Source organism: Ambystoma mexicanum, chromosome 6p, assembly GCF_040938575.1.
Source record: "Ambystoma mexicanum isolate Mex_15411 chromosome 6p, UKY_AmexF1_1, whole genome shotgun sequence".
In the NCBI taxonomy this organism is placed as follows: domain Eukaryota; kingdom Metazoa; phylum Chordata; class Amphibia; order Caudata; family Ambystomatidae; genus Ambystoma; species Ambystoma mexicanum.
The window spans coordinates 491,514,124-491,530,498 of NC_090935.1; positions in this window are offsets into that span (position 1 = coordinate 491,514,124).

Here is a 16,375-nt window from a genome sequence, read left to right on the forward strand (position 1 = left end):
TTAAGGATAGTAGGAGCTCGAAAACCGGTCTTTGATGCCAAATGCAGCCGTGAGGGAAGTCCAGAAATGGGACGTGAATTGCGATCCACGATCAGACACTATGATCAGGGGAAGCCCAAAGAACCGGAATACGAGTTTCAAGAAGAGATCTGCAAGAACTGGTGCTGATGGCAATCCCTGACATGGCACGAACAGGGCCATCTTGGTATAGTAGTCCACAACTACCTAGATAGTATTGTAACCTAATACAGCAGTGAGCTCTATATAAAGTCCATAGACAACATGGTCCATAGTTGCTTAGGAACAGGTAGTGGTTGTAGGAGTCCCATGGGTTTGGTGGAGGAAGCCTTGCACTGGGCGCAGATGGAGGGTGTTTGTACATATTCCTGCACATCCCTGCACATGGTAGGCCAGCAACACAAACGCTGCAGTAAATCATGAGTCTTCCTTATTCCGGGATGTGCCGAATACACTGCATCATGACACCAGTACATGGCAGTACGACGTGTTCCTGGGTCCCAAAGGAAGATGCGTCCTTGGATGTATGGCAGGGATTTGACTATGTCCAGGTTGTAGTCTGTGATCTCCAGGGGGTTCTTAGTAACCCATGTCTGCAAAGCTGAGCGTAGTGGTGGTTGAGTAGTACAACCACAGATGATTTGTGTTGGCAACAGGATGGAATCCTAACCCTTTGGGACAGGAGTGAAACCATGCAGCCGAGAAAGCGCATCAGCCTTAGAATGCATATGTCCAGGTCGATATGTGATGGTGAAATCAAACATAGCAAAGATCTCATGCCACCTTTCATGTCTCGAGGTAGAACACCATACAGATTTCATGGCTAAGAGGTTACGATGGACAGTATAGACTTGTACCTGATGTGTAGCACCCAACAAATGGTGCCTCCACTCTTTGAAGGTGTCTCTAATGGTGAACAATTCTCTTTCCGGGGTGGTATAATTGCATTCGTAAGACGTCAACTTCCTTGAATAGAACGTAATCGGGTGAAGCACATCGATGTCTCTGTGACAGGATGGCACCTATAGCGATCCCAATGGCGTTCACTTCTACATAAAAAGGTAAAGTGGGATCTGGGTACTGCAGCACTGTAGCTGTGGTAAAAGTGACTTTTAGGGAATCAAAGGCCCTTAGTGCTTCGGGGGTCCATACAAACTTAGTTTTGCTGCTAGTCAGAGCTGTAAGAGGGGCAACCATACCAGAGAAGGTACGGATAAACCACCAGTAAATATTGGCAAATCCTAAGAAGGATTGTAGAGCCTTGATATTCTCAGGAACCAGCCAATCCAAGATGGCCTTGACTTTGGATTGGCTCATGCGTACCCCATTTTTCCTGAGTTCGTAACCTAAAAACTCCACTTCAGACATGTGGAAAACACATTTTTCCGGTTTTGCAAAGAGATGGTTGTCTCTTAACTGTTGTAAGACCGCTGACAAGAGTGACGTGTTGTTGATAGGAAGATGAGTACATTATTATGTCATCCAGATAAACGGCTACGGTTCTATCCATCATGTCACTGAAAACGTTGTTCATGAAATTCTGGAAGGTGGGCAGAGCATTGCAAAGAGCAAAGGGCATGACACAGTACTCATATAATCTGAACTGCATTTTGAAATCAGTCTTCCATTCATCACCCTCCCTTACTCTGACCGGATTATAGGGTCCTCTGAGGTCCAATTTAGAGAAGATTACCGACGAGCCCAGTTGGTCCAGAAGAGTGTTGATCAGTGGTAAGGGGTATTGGTTTCTTATTGTCACTGAGTTTAATGCCCTGTAATCAATACAGGGCCTCAGGTCCCCCTCCTTTTTGGGAATGAAAAACAAAGGTGAGGCCGCGAGGGAGTGTGAGGGACGAATCAAGCTGGTTTTTAGAGCCTTATCAATGTACTCCCGGAGAACGTGCATTTCTTTTTGCTTGAGTGAATAGATCCGTCCACTTGGAATGACCACCCCCGGGATAAGATCTATGGGGCAATCATAGGGACGATGCGGAGGGAGTCGATCGGCCAGCCCTTTTTAGAATACGTCACTGTATTCTAGGTACTCCTTGGGGATGCTGGAGGTGACTATGGTGCAAATCACCGAGGCAGAACTCAAGAGGGGACCACAAGGACTAGAAGCATTCCCACTTCCTGGATGCAGACAATGCGTATCACAATAATCAGAAGGGAAACATACCTCCTGCTTCTGCCAATTGACTGAGGGATTGTGCAAGGATAGCCATGGTAACCCTAGAATGATCTTGAACTGATGGGCAGCAATTAAATGGAAGACTATGGTCTCGGAATTACCGTTTTCCATGACCATCAGTATATTAGCCGTTTGGTCAGTGACCAACCCTGAAACCAGAGTGGTACCGTCCACGGCGTTAACCACTTCAGGTCTTTCCTTGGGAAAAGTGGATACGGCGTGATATCCATAGAATTTCCTGTAGCACCCAAATCCAATATTGCTGAGGTTTTCCAGGGTGACCCCCGAGGGAGGGAGACAAAAACTGTGAGCTGGAAAGGTGAACAGCCACCAGTCATACACGGGTCCTGACGTGAGGGACTCGGCAGGTGGACCTCATCTACTGCTGAGTCTTGAAGTTTCCCATTTTCTTAACGGGTCTTTTAGGGCAGGACTGTATGAAGTCTGCAGATGAGCCACAATACAAACAGAGGTTATTGGCTCTTCTGTTTTCCCTCTCCGTGGAATCAAGAGGTCCACGTACTGCCCCTATCTGCATAGGTTCGGTCTGTTTAATGACTGATTCGGTTCGGAGCTGTGGCGGGGCTACTGGTTTCTTTTCCCCCTTCCTCTCAGCCCTCCGGGCATCAATCTGAAGCACCAGATCCAGCAACTCATAGAAATCCGTTGATACCACTGGGACTGTGGCCAGCGTGTCTTTTAAGGTTTCAGACAAACCTTTATAAAACACTCAGGCCCTTTTATCTTCGGGCCAGTTAGTTTCAGCCACTAACTGGTTGAATCTGGCCAGATAGGTTAAGAGGGCAGTATCCCCCTGTCTTAGATTCAGTAGTTCTAAATCCGTAGCCTGGGTTTTGTAGCGTGTGTCGAACACCCTACCCATGGCGTTGATGAGGGCGTCGCAGTTGTAAAGCATGTAACTGTTGTCCTCCAAGAGAGGATTTGCCCATGCCCTGCTGTCCCTCCAAGATAAGACAACACAAATGCTGCCTTTGTGGTAGAGTAGGGGAAGGAAGCTGGACGGCACAGAAAGTGCAGTCAGCACTGGTTTATAAAGGTCCGTTACTGTTTTGGATCCCAGTGAAACCTCTCCGGAGCAGCCAGAGGAAACTGAGCAGACATCAGCACCGGGACCGGCTCTTGGAGAGGAACAGGGAGTCCGGAGACCGAAGCGGTCGGAAGTGCACTGGCTTTGACTCCCATGGGTCGTGATGCAGCCTGCATTTCATCGATGCACCTATGCGTGGCCTGGTGGGCAATTAAAGTCTTCTGATTCTGTCAAACTCACTTGACCAGACGAAGTACCAAATGGTGAGAGACGGGACAGGAAACAGTAGCAGTAGCCGAGGAGTTCTCCCTACCATTGTACCTCTCTGCTGTTAAACCGAACAGGCAGAACGATCCAGCAGTCGGAAGAGGATACACACCCGGGATTCCTCGGCTGCAGACACAGAAGAAAATATAATGTCAAAAACCAGCAAACACAGATTAAGACTCCCCTGCCCTCTAGGTAGAAGCACCCACCTGGGAATTCTTCAGAGATGGACCCAAGTGGTATAAAACACAATCCCAGTGGTGATCTGTGTTCCTCTAGGTTCCCTCGATTCAACTACCGGTTTCTAAGGTAAAGAAAAATGAACTACTCAAGGGCAACCCCAGAGACCAATTATAGAAATAACAAAGTTGTCACAATACCTGTGGTTTAGGGAAGGATATTTCCATGAAGTAGTTGTTGAGAGTTCTTGTAAGCAGGCAGTTCGAAGGTGATTTCCAAAAACCTAACCCTGCCGGCACAAGGATGCCTAAAAGGCACCAAACAGCAAGTGTCTCTAGTCCTTGTGCTATGAGAGTAGTCCAAGTCCTGTTTGCATGCAGGCAGTTGAGGTATCCAAAGCGGGAGGCAGAGAGAGTCTGTGTGGTTTTCCAAGTCCTGTTAACGTGCGGGCAGTTGCAGTATCCGAAGAGGGAGGCAGAGAGAGTCTGTGAGGCATTCCAAGCCCTGTTAACGTGCAGGCAGTTGCAGTATCCGAAGCGGGAGGCAAAGAGAGTCTGTGTTTGTTCCAAGTCCTGTTAACGTGCGGGCATTAACAAAAATGCAGGTAGAGGCTGACAAGTTCCAGAAGAGTTCCGAGGTCTGTCAATGGGCAATCCAGTATGACACAAAAACAGGAAGGCAAGCAGGAAGGGAAGCGGAGCAGGACAGAGCAGAAGGGACAAGGTCAAAAGGAATGAAGATTCAGACACACAAAGCTAACGGAGCGGGTCCAAACTTCAATCAGAAGCACCCTTTGTGGGAAGGGGGTGTGCCTTTATCGTGCTACGTCTTCGTCAACGTCGGACCTGACAAACAGCTGTGTTATTGTTTATGTTACAGCGTCGTAGACGCAACGACATAGGCCGTCACCATGGTAACCTGTAACAAGACAGGAAAGGCAAACAGCGATGAAAGGACAAGCGGGCATGATTGCTGATTGGAAATTTTGGCATATTACTATGTCATACAGCACTAGAACAGTATGAATTCCTGACACAAAGTGAAAAAGTTTGTTGAATTGTCCCACCTGTTGTTTTTTGAGCATTTGTCTGAAGCCTGTTCACCAGAGTTGTGTCAGTATGTTGCTGACCAGAACATTTTGGACCCCTTTAAACTGGCCAGGCTGACTGACAAGTGGGTCTTCCACCGGGTGTCCCATAAGGAACCCAGTGGGAAGGACAAGGACAAAGAGAAAGGGACCTCTCAGAAGGCTGAGGAGTCACAGAAGCAGTCACAGTTGAATAAATCAAAACCTTCCTCTCCTAAGACCCAAAAAATCTATTGGGGGATAAGTCTTTTTTGGGTGGGAGTAAGAATAGTGGTCCGCCTGCTGCAAAGCAGGGTCCAAGTGGCTCCAGTACCGTACCTCGCACTCCTGGCACCTGTTTGAACTGTGCGGCCCTGGACCACACTAGGGGTGACCCCAAGTGTAAAGGTAAGTCAATTGGAGTCCAGGCTGTCAGCCTGACCTTCCCTTACCCATGTCTGAGGTGGATGCCACTGTCCTCCCCTCCTCTGCCGGAATCATATTTGGTGCTCCTGCAGAGATTTCCCTAGTGTCCCTTGGGGCCTGGAACCAGTATGCCGAAGTACTGGCTACTATCCCACAAAATACCCACAGGTTTTTGAGAAATGTCCTCTTGAATGGCCAGCCTTCTACTGGCTTGAGAGACACTGGGGCAAGCATGACAGTCATGCACAAGACCCCTCTTAGGCCAGAGGACTATGTAGGTGCTCCTCTGAGAACTACCAAGTTAGCTGGTGGGCCTCCCAAATTATCACCTGTAGCCTTAATCACAATCATGATTGGAGACAAGACAGCAAAGCTTCCTGTCCTGGTTCATGACAATGTACCTGTTAACATTTTGTTAGACAATGATCTAGTGGAGTTGGGGTTGATCTATGATGGTCTCTTCCTGACTGCTGCTGCAGTCACTAGGTCACAGGTACCACAGGGTCTGACTGCTAGTCAAGTATCCAAGCCAAAGGGGCAGCCCAAGGCACGAAGAAGGAAGAGCAAGAAGGCCAACTCTGTGGAGGGGGCGCCTTCTCCTCCTGCTGCTTCAGCAGCACCCACTGGGATTCATGCTCTGGAGGGGCTGGGTCCAGTGGTAAATCCAAACTCAACTCCTGAGGAAGAAGAGACAGAAGACCCTCCTGCGGGAGAAGTGCTCAACCCAGAGGATCACCCTGACCTTCAATGACTGCTGGCTGAAGGGGGGCTTTCTAGGGGGAACCTCTGTAAGGGTCAGAGAGAGTGCCACTCTCACGAGGGTCTGAGGAAACAGACCCTGGACCAGGCACAAGGTGAAGTGCCTTGGTCATTCTGGATTTATTGGGAGCGTGAGCTCCTTGTTAGTAAGCCCACTAAGCCCGAACCTGGTGCCCTCAAGATGCAAGATTACTGTTGCAGTTGGCGCATGAGGTGCCCTTGGCTGGTCGTCTTGGTACCAAGAAGACTATGCAGAGGCTCTCTGCACATTTCTACTGGCCCCGGATGGGAGCGGAAGTAGAGTCCAACTGCAAGACCTGCCCCACTTGTCAGTTGTTTGGCAAGACTGGAGACAGTATCACAGCCCCACTGCAGCCATTGCCAGTGGTTGGCACACCATTTGAGAGGGTGGGCATCAACATCGTCAGTCCCCTTGACTCTCCCACTTCAGGTGGACATTGGTTCATCCTGGTCTTGGTTGATCATGCCAACAGGTACGCTGAGGCTATACCACTTTAGATGGTTACTGCAAGGTGGTTGCCAGGGCGCTCCTGGGCATTTTTACCAGAGTTATATTCCCTAAAGAGGTTGTCTCTGACAGAATATCCAACTTCATGTCGAGTTACATGAAAGCGATGTGGAAAGAGTGTGGGGTAACCTCCAAATTCTCCAGCTCCTACCATCCCCAGACCAATGGTTTGGTTGAGATATTTAACAAAACTCTCAAGGGCATGCTGGGTGCTTTGTAAGAGACCCTAAGGAGGAAATGGGATCTCCTCCTGCCATGCCTGCTGTTTGCTTACAGAGAGGTACCTCAAGAGGGTGTTGGTTTCAGCCCCTTTGAGTTACTCTTTGTACATCCCGTGAGGGGGCCACTTGCCTTAATCAGAGAAGGTTTGGAAGCCACCCCTACAGGTCCTGCCAAGCAAGTGGGGGACTATGTTTTAGGCCTCAGATGGAGAATGACTCAGATGATGGGTCACACGAAAGCGAATCTCAAGGCAAGCCAGGAATTAAAAAAATACTGGCATGACCTTAAAGACTTGCAAGTGGATCCAGGTGATGAAGCCTACCAAGGCTCGAGCAATGGCAGATAAGTGGACTGGACCCTTCAGGATCATCGCCAAGATGGGTGAAGTCAATTATCTGGTTGATATGGGAGTCCCTGGGGTAGCCCCTCAGGTGTTCCATGTTAACAGGCGAGCACAACTTTCCATAGGTGAGCAGAAGTCTCATGTCTCTTACTAGCTTCAGGGCAAGAAGAGGATGAGAGTGAGCCCCTTCCTGATTTGCTGCATAGCAACCCTCAGGATGGCTCAGTGGAGGGAGTGCATCTCTCTCCAGATCTGAAAATATAGCAGCAGATGGCCTGCAGGGCTTTGCTCCAGCAATATGCGCCCCTGTTCTCACTGACACCAGGTCTCACCCCATGATGCAGGCACAAAACTGACACTGGTGACAGCGTACCTGTCAAAAGCAGATGCTACAGGATGTCAGACACTGTGAAGAACCACATCCAGGCTGAGGTCGCCAAGATGTTGGATCTGGGTGTTATTGACCCCTCAACCAGTTACTGGTCCAGTCCAGTGGTCCTTGTCCCCAAGGCAAGTTCCCAGGCAGGTGCTAAGGATGGAGATTCTGTGTGGACTACAGAAGAATCAGTGCCGTCACCAAAACTGACGCGCACCCATTGCCCAGGGCTGATGAGATCGTGGCCACCATAGGTGCTGCCAAATTTGTGAGCAGCTTTGACCTTACCTCAGGCTATTGGCAAATAGCTCTGACGGACCATGCCAAGGCAAAGACGGCATTCTCCACCCCTGAGGGACTCTACCAATTTAGAGTCATACATTTTGGGTTGAAGAATGCCCCTGCCACCTTCCAGAGATTAGTCAATCATGCTCTCAGTGGGCCGGAGGCCTTTTGTGTGGTCTACTTAGACGACATTGCTGTCTACAATTCCACCTGGGAAGAGCATCTGACTCATCTAGATAAGGTGTTGAAGGCCTTGAAAAGGGCTAACCTCACTATCAAGGCCACTAAAACCAGAAAGCTCATGGGAAAGTCACTTATCTTGGTCATGAGGTAGGAGGGGGTCCAATCCAACCTCTCCCCAGTAAGGTACAGGATGTACATGACTGGGAGACTCCCAGTACTCAGACCCAGGTGAGAGCTTTTTTGGGCTTCACCGGGCATTGCCGCAGCTTCAAGGCAGACTATGGAACCATAGCTGCACCGCTGACAGCTCTGACTTCGCCCAAACAACCAAGGAAGGTTAATTGGACAGAAGACTGTCAGAGGGCCTTCACTGGCTTGAAGGAAAGTCTGTGTAGGGCACCTGTTTTGATTGCGCCTGACCACAGCAAACCCTTTATTGTTCAGACTGATACCTGTGACACTGGAATTGGAGCTGTTTTGTTCCGGTTAGATGACAATGGGAGGGAACATCCTATCACATTCATCAGTAGGCAACTCAAAGGTAGAGAACTTAATTGGGCTACTGTTGAAAAGGAATGTTTCAGTATAGTTTGGAGCCTTAGGCATTTTAGGACCTACCTTACCTACCTTGAAGGTCTAAACAGACCATAAGCCCTTAAAATGGCTTATGCAGATGAAGGGTAAAAACCTGAAACTGCTTAGGTGGTCCATTAGTCTGCAAGGCTAGACTTCACTATTGAGCATAGACCAGGGAAGAGTCACAAAAATGCAGATGGCCTTTCCAGAAGGTATGTTGACCGTCTGGATGAGGGTATCAATCTCATGGGAGATTAGATGTTCTAACCTCAGTCTGGGGGGGTTGACTGTGATGCTGGAAAGGCATTGGAGGGACAGGACCTCCCTGTCCTTTTCCTGTAGTCCTTTTTCAGGTGTGTTCTGTGTTATTTTTTGCCCAGAGGTCCATGTGGGACTGCTGGAAGAGCAGCTCTTCCTCTTTTTGGTTGTGGTGACCAGACCCTTGGGATACTGTTATGGCACCCATGATGGGGGGTACAACCCTGTACCTCCAGTGTATGTTTATGGGCACCTGTGTGTGGCTAACAGAGCAAGGTATGGGCTGGTGGCAGCTCTATGCTGAATTTGACATATGCTCTGAGTATCCTCCATTTTGGGATACCCAGGCCCTGCCATTGGAATCAGTTGAATCCTGATAGGAGACAAGATGGCCCCTGTGGCCTCTTGCTTTCTATTGCCTGTTACCTTGTTTTCCCAAAGACCTAGGAACCCTGACTCTGTCCCTTCCCCTGACTGGCTGTTGGGTGGAAGTTCTATATATGGTATTGTGGGGGACATTCAGGCCAGACTGGCTGGAGCCTTCCAAGTAACTGCATGTTGTGGGTACACCCTTGGGGAGGGACCTGGGTGAATGGAGTGTGTGACCAATATGCACTTCATGTTATGGGTGTCTGGTTTCTGGTATGTAACACAATGAATGAGACAGCCCTACCCGAAACTGGTATGAATGCGGTGTGGAGTGCTGAATGGCTTGGTACTTGTCTCAATACACATTCCTTGTTGTCAGTGTCTGGAGGGAGGAGAATGGCCTGAATGCACGGTGAGCCTGATTGGCTGTCTGCCTGCACGAATGCCCTTCTGAATGATTGGCTGCTGAGCTTGGCCCAGCAGTGTGAATGAGAGACAGAACAGTATATCTGGGGACCTCTCACTGATGGAAATTGTTTAGAAGCTGAAGTGGAAACTTGAAACTGCTTATCCTTGAAGCCCAGTTGGAAGAAGATGAATTGCTGCTGCATTTGCTTCGACCCGATCCGAAAGCTGTCAAGCCTGTCGAGGACTGATCCGAGAGAGGACCTGGTTAGGAGACCTCTCCCTGAGCTACGAGGTAACATTGTGCAGACCGCTAACCTTCGCCAAAGCACCCTGGAAGCCAGCCTCGAAAGACTGTCGACCGGAGACGGGGTCCGCCGAGGAATTCGAAGTAAAGCACCCAGACATCGAGGCCATTGAAGTGCGTTTGTTGTCGAGCAGGATTCTGAGGATCGCCGTAACTGCTGGAAGCCGTCAAAGCTGTGTTGCCCAGAAGTGGGGATCACTTAACGCTGTGCTGCTCGACGACCGGAGCCACAAAGCTCCACTTTTGCCTAATAAACTTGAATCTAAGGACTCCCTTGACCGCACCGTCGACTGCTTTGTCCTGCCAGAGAAAGCCGAGACCGCCAACGCACTGAGGAGAATCCGCTGGTGAGTTTTCCGCCACCCGAAGACCACAAAGATGCTAATGAACCGATGCACTTGCGGGGCAAAATTCTTCAGTGCCTCTCTGCAGCAACAAACTATTGCTGTCGAGGTGCACCACATGCCTTGTGTTTGCAGGGCATCCACGACTAAACGATGATGAGCACCGCCAGGACCGAACTTGCTGCCTTAACGCCATCAAACTCTTTTCATCAAGGACTCTTGAATCCGAGGTTCATCTTCTTTGAGGACTATCGACGATCGGTGGCTCTTGCCTTAAAGGGGGTCACTCAAGAAGGATCTGTTGACGATCCATCCATCGAAGAAATCTGCTATACCAGGTACATTGGGGTGGTAGAAACATTATAGAAGGAAATAAGACTCTGCTAAGACAATATATGGACTGGGCTTGTTTATTATCTTATTTACAGGGTGCCCAGGCGGGGGGAACCTCACACCGAATTGTGCCTAGGGGTAGGGGCCCAGTATTCTGCCAATTGTCTAACCAACTTGTTTTCCTCCTCAAGTCTATTGTTGGTTCATTTTATTATTTGATTTGCATGCCATTTTGAAACTGTCTGCAGTGGATGCATTTTAATGGAATCAAGAGTAATTGTGGTACCACATTGAGACTGTATATTTTAATCATTTTAAAATTGCCTGAGCACAAAATGTGTTATTGTATGTGCACATAATCAAAGGCCTATTTATATAAAGAACTGTGTTTTCACTAAAACCGTGTGTGGAGATTCCTCTGTGGGTGCTTGGGCACTACACTGTACTTAAGAACAAGCCTGCATCACCTCGCAAGAGTTTAAGCCTTGATTGCTCGTCCACGTTTACCAAATAGAGAATCTTGGCTGGGGTGCTCTGTGCTTCTCCTCTGCCATATAGAGAGCAGGAGTACAAATAACCCCTCCAGTCTTTACAACCACGTCTTCCGCTGGTGGTCTGATGCACCACTAACTCTTCCTGCTCCTCCTCCTCCTCTGCATCTGGTGAATCATCACCTGCACATGTACAGAGAAAAACATATTGAGCCATGTTCAAAGAGATAACAATGCACATATGCTTCAAGCTGCAATCTAACAAAAAATGGCAGGACACACCTATCAGACATTGTGTATTCACACTCTTTATTCAGTAACCAACAGATGCATGCAATTTTCTGACAAGTGCCCCCCCTCCCTTCCCAGCAGTGGACACATTGATATTCAACAGTGGTGTAAACGCACAAACGCATAATGAGGAGACAAGGACATTTTTGAGTCGCCGCACATACCAGGGGAAAAGTAATGCACATTTGAATTTGAATGTTCAATGACATCACATGGCAACATCCAGCCATCCATATCCTCAGACAACACCACAGTCAACACATGACGCACTAATGAGGTCTGGCACAGGAAACTGGAGACAATGAGGACCTGCAGGAAGGTGTGGAAAGGGAAAAAGTCCCGGCGTAGGTACAGCTGAAAGTGGGCCTTCTAGTAAAGGTCTGTGGAGTGCAGAGAGACGGAGAGCAGATTGGGTGATGTAAATACGGTCCATTGAGCCACAAGAGGGGGAGGGAAGTGGTCCCATGGAGTGGGGCCAGAGAGTGGGAGGGTAAGAAGGAGGAGGCATCAAATACCTGGAAAAATTGGCTATCTTTTCTTTAAATTTTCTTTAAATTTTAATTTATTGCATTAGTTTATTACAAACTTTTGCAATTCTTTCATGATTCCACAATGTTCCAACCTTTCAGTATTACTCCGAATTTATTTTAAAGTTTCCTCTTGGGAGACCTTATCAATTAATTTAAACATTTCCACCACAAATTTAACTATGGCGAAAATTAGTTTTTGATTTTGTCCTGAACAAGCAAATTCCCACCAGTCCTCTCCCTTTAGTAGTGGTCTCTCCAATATGAAGTCACACAAGAACTATGTCCTTAAGTTTCTCAAATTAGGACAATATAGTGTTATGTTCTGTAATATTTCCACAGTGTTACCGCCCAATTGACAATTTTCATCTTCAAGAAATACTCATTTTATACTCTTTAATACATTTTTTTGTGAAATAAATTCAGACAAAATCTGATGAATATGTTTCGATGCTAAGGACCAAATAACCTGTTTTCTGCTTTTGGGCAACTGTCTTTAGTCAATCTTTCTTACATAGTTTTTTTCTACCGCTTCATGGTTTGCTTTTAGTATTTGAGCAGAATATCTGATGTCTTCTAGGATTTTGATGCGTCGGTTAGTCCATTTTTTAGAATTAGTTCCTTTCTATACTTTACAGTATTTCAAACTGCTTTTATGTTGACTCCATGATTATTTTCCTGTGTAAAGCTAATGAACCCCATGTTACCCTTGCATTTATTGAAAGTAAGCCTAATTGATATCGTATGATGATTGTGTAGTATTTTTCTCCAGATGTTGTCTTCTAATGTTGTCCAGAATTTCCACGACCAGCCCAGGGCACATAGAGCCATGTAGACTAGTGTAGGAACCAATATTGGTGCTAAATGATAATTTTCTGTGTTTCCTGTGGATTATACTGCCTTCTGCCGTAAGGTTTTTGCTTTTAGACTTATCAACCCATGGGGCACAGGTTACAATTCAGTTTATGCACATTCCAAGATATTTTGTTGTCTTCACTTGGTTCAGCACTTCTTTTTTCAGTCGCCAGCAAAAGTTCTGTAGTTTCTTCCTTTTAAATTCTGTAAGATTAATATTTCAGATTTTGCAGTGTTAATTTGAAGACCATTACTTTCGACATAGTTTTATAGTACCTTTAGATTTCTTAGGAAACCGTTGGGGGTTTGGTCCAGAATAACTAGGTGATCTGCGTAGAGCATTCAGCTTAAAGATTTGCTGTTGATTTTTGGAGGAAATGAGTTGGATTTTTCCATTACCTCACTAAGATCCGATATAAACAGATAGCACAACAGAGATGCTAAGGGGCATCCTTGTTTGACACCTTTGCAGGTCTTGATTTCCTTTGATAGTAGGCCACTTTGATTCAGTCGTATTTTTACTGCTGTTCCTGAATGTAGCGCTTTAATGGCTGACAAGAGGGTCACTGGAAAATTAAATGTTTTCAATTTAGCCCAAAGTAATTCTCTATCAATGCATCAAAGCCCTAAGCCAGGTCTATGAATACCAGATAGACTTAATTTCCGTTGTGGATTGATTTGTTTTTTATCAGGTTGATCAACAGCAAATTTAATTCACAGGCAACTCCTTTGGCAACACCTGTCTGCCGACAGTCGTAATTTGATGATCTTTGCACCCAACTTCTCATATGCATCAATAGCAATGAGGCAAATACCTTTCCGAGTACGTCCAATAACGCTATTGGTTGATAGTTTCTTGGGTTTGATCTTTCTTCCTTCTTAAATACTGGAACTACAATTGCTGTTTGCCACGACTTTGGAACTTCTTTTCTTTCAATTATCTGTGTGATCAAAGCCACACAAAAATCAGCCCAATCTTCTGTGGCAGCCTTCAGTATCTGATTGCTCAATCTGTCAGGACCAGGTGCTCTTGAAATACTGGCTCTGTTTATCAATAATAGAATATCATCTCTGTGAAATCCGATGCTCTATTTGTTTTCGATGGGCAAATCTACATCTTGGTTTTTTCCTTTTTTTCCATGTAGATCATCATAATATTGCACCCAATCATCTTCTGGCACCATGTTGCATTGTAGTGCTTGTTGTGGGTTAGTCATATGATTTAGTAGCTGTCAAATTCCCTTGAGTTTGTATTCGATAGTATTTGCAGCATGGCTTCACCATTGTATTGTATTGTATTGTATATGATATTTATAGAACGCACAAAGACTGCGAGCAATCAAGGTGCTGAGGTTAACCATCACGTTGATGTGTAATGCTCTTATTGGAGATGAGCCAATTTATTTTACTTTTTTCGGATTTATTTTCGCTGTACAGCTCCTTGTACCATTGGGAGTTTCATTTTGCATCTAATCGCTTTCTGCTTGGTCCTTTTTTTTAACAATATTTTAATGTTGTGGGTGTTTCAGTTTAAATGCGATGCTTCTCTGTCCTTGCTGTATTTTGGTACACTCATACAACAACAATGAATATTCTACTCCAACTGTTTGGTTTTCGAGTGCCTGTTAATATTTTTCTGTTCAGTGAGCCCACGTTCACAGGGTGCAAGCAAAGTCTGTTTCTTCCTGCCTCTTCTATGACTGTCTCCAAGGGGTTTGTATTGAATTTTCCCATAATTGTCATCCCAGTTCTAGCAAATCGTGATCGCTGTTGTTCATTGGAATTACATGAAGTGATATCATTTTTTGATGTATGTTTTCAGAAACAAAAAAGTAATCCAGTGCAGATTTTTGTTGTCCTCTTCGCCACGTTGCCTTCGCCGAAATGTCCCCTTGGATCTGACCATTTAGGATACAAAAGTTTCACTCTTCCAGTTCTGTCCATTTCTTGGACAGGTTGCCTTTGTCCGAAAAAGTATTATTGGTCGTTGTCTATACTCTAAGACAGGAATCTAAGTGGCTGATGTTCAGATCACCATATAAGATGAAGCTTGGATTCTCCATGACACTTTGACATCAATTATAGATGTTATTTAATCTACAAATCTAGATGAGACAACTGCTTTGTGTTGCCAGTAAATGTTAATAAAGATTAGCATATTGGCTATTTCTCTTCCTTTGTTAAGGATTTATAGGAATTGCTTATTTAAAATTGTCCGTGGCCGATTTTGCTGAATTTTTGGCTGCCGTTTTGATCGAAAATAGCCCAGTCCCTATTATTTATTACCCCAAACCCACCCCCTACAATTCGGTCGTGGGCAACTTGGATAATACCTTTGTTAACAAGTTCCAAGACACTTATTTCTATGTAAGGACTTGGATTTTGAGACTCTGTCACATGGTAACCTATTCCGTCTCTTATGAGTAATTGTAATTGTAGATGGTTATTTATAATGGGTTTAATACCCAGAGGTTTCTAAGCGCTGACCCGGGGATCGAGTGTCAATAGACCTGCCATTGGTCTCACTTTTTTCCATTTTATTGCTGGATTCATGTAAATTCTGAATCCATCTGTTGTTGGCATTTTCTTCGTCCACATTTCTTGTAAGCATAGATTGTCGAATCACTTTAAATTACATTCATCTTCAGCAAATAGGTTGATAAATCCCCTGGTGTTTCATGACCCAATTAGAGTTGCACTTTCTTGTACTTGGCATTATTTACTTAATTTGACGTGAGTCTGTACGTCACATGACATGCTTTACCCAGGGCTGTCATACAAATGCAGCTAGATGTGCCAATACTCTAATGATGTGGGTGATGATTGACTTGCAAAACACAGAATCCACAATGGCGGACACTCACCTGATGCGTCCTCATAATTCTCCAGGCCTCCCAGACCTTGCACCTGCTCAAGGAGGATGAATTGGCTCGTGGCTTCTTCATTCGGTGTCAGCTGCTCCTCCTCTGCTGGACCCCCTCCAGTTGCCAGTGCAGAGGACAGGATGACATGCGACGAGTGAGATCATTCCAGCGATTCTGAACCTGCTCAGCATTGCGCATCTCCAAACCTAAGACGTTTGATCTGGTCCCTGACATGCTACCAATGCGCCATACATTGTGTGGATGTATGTGTGCTCCCTGCATACAGGCACATGTCACAATGGTGATCAATTACGTAGTCAATGAGGATCTGTTGGATTTAATCGCTGTCACAGAGAGAAACCCCTGTGATCTGGGTGTATGGTTTCCGTGGATACAGCTCTATACAATGAGTCCGTATGGCCAGGATATCCGGCTTATTCACGTGAAACAGGGCAAACAACACATTGATTAAATCCAACAGACATCCCCTCTTGACAAGGACAAGTGGCACCACATGATTTAAATGTGGACGTCCAATTGGGAACCATATTGGGAGGTGACTAATGACGCCTTCCCTGTACGATGAGCAAGTGAACCAACCAAGTATAAGGCCCCTTGGAAATTATATCCCGGGAGTACTGAGGATTATATCTGCCGTTAACACTACCCCCATAAAGCTTTCATTGGAGATTTGTACTGGAAGACATCTTCTACCCGATGATACCCTTGGGTTAGGCAATATTCAAGATCTACCCTCATCCTGAAGAAGGTCGAATTAGATTAGGTGAATTCAAAGCCAATGTATTGCGACCAAAACATATGTAGATGTTGTTCAAATAAGCTTAGTGCTATTTGACCCGAA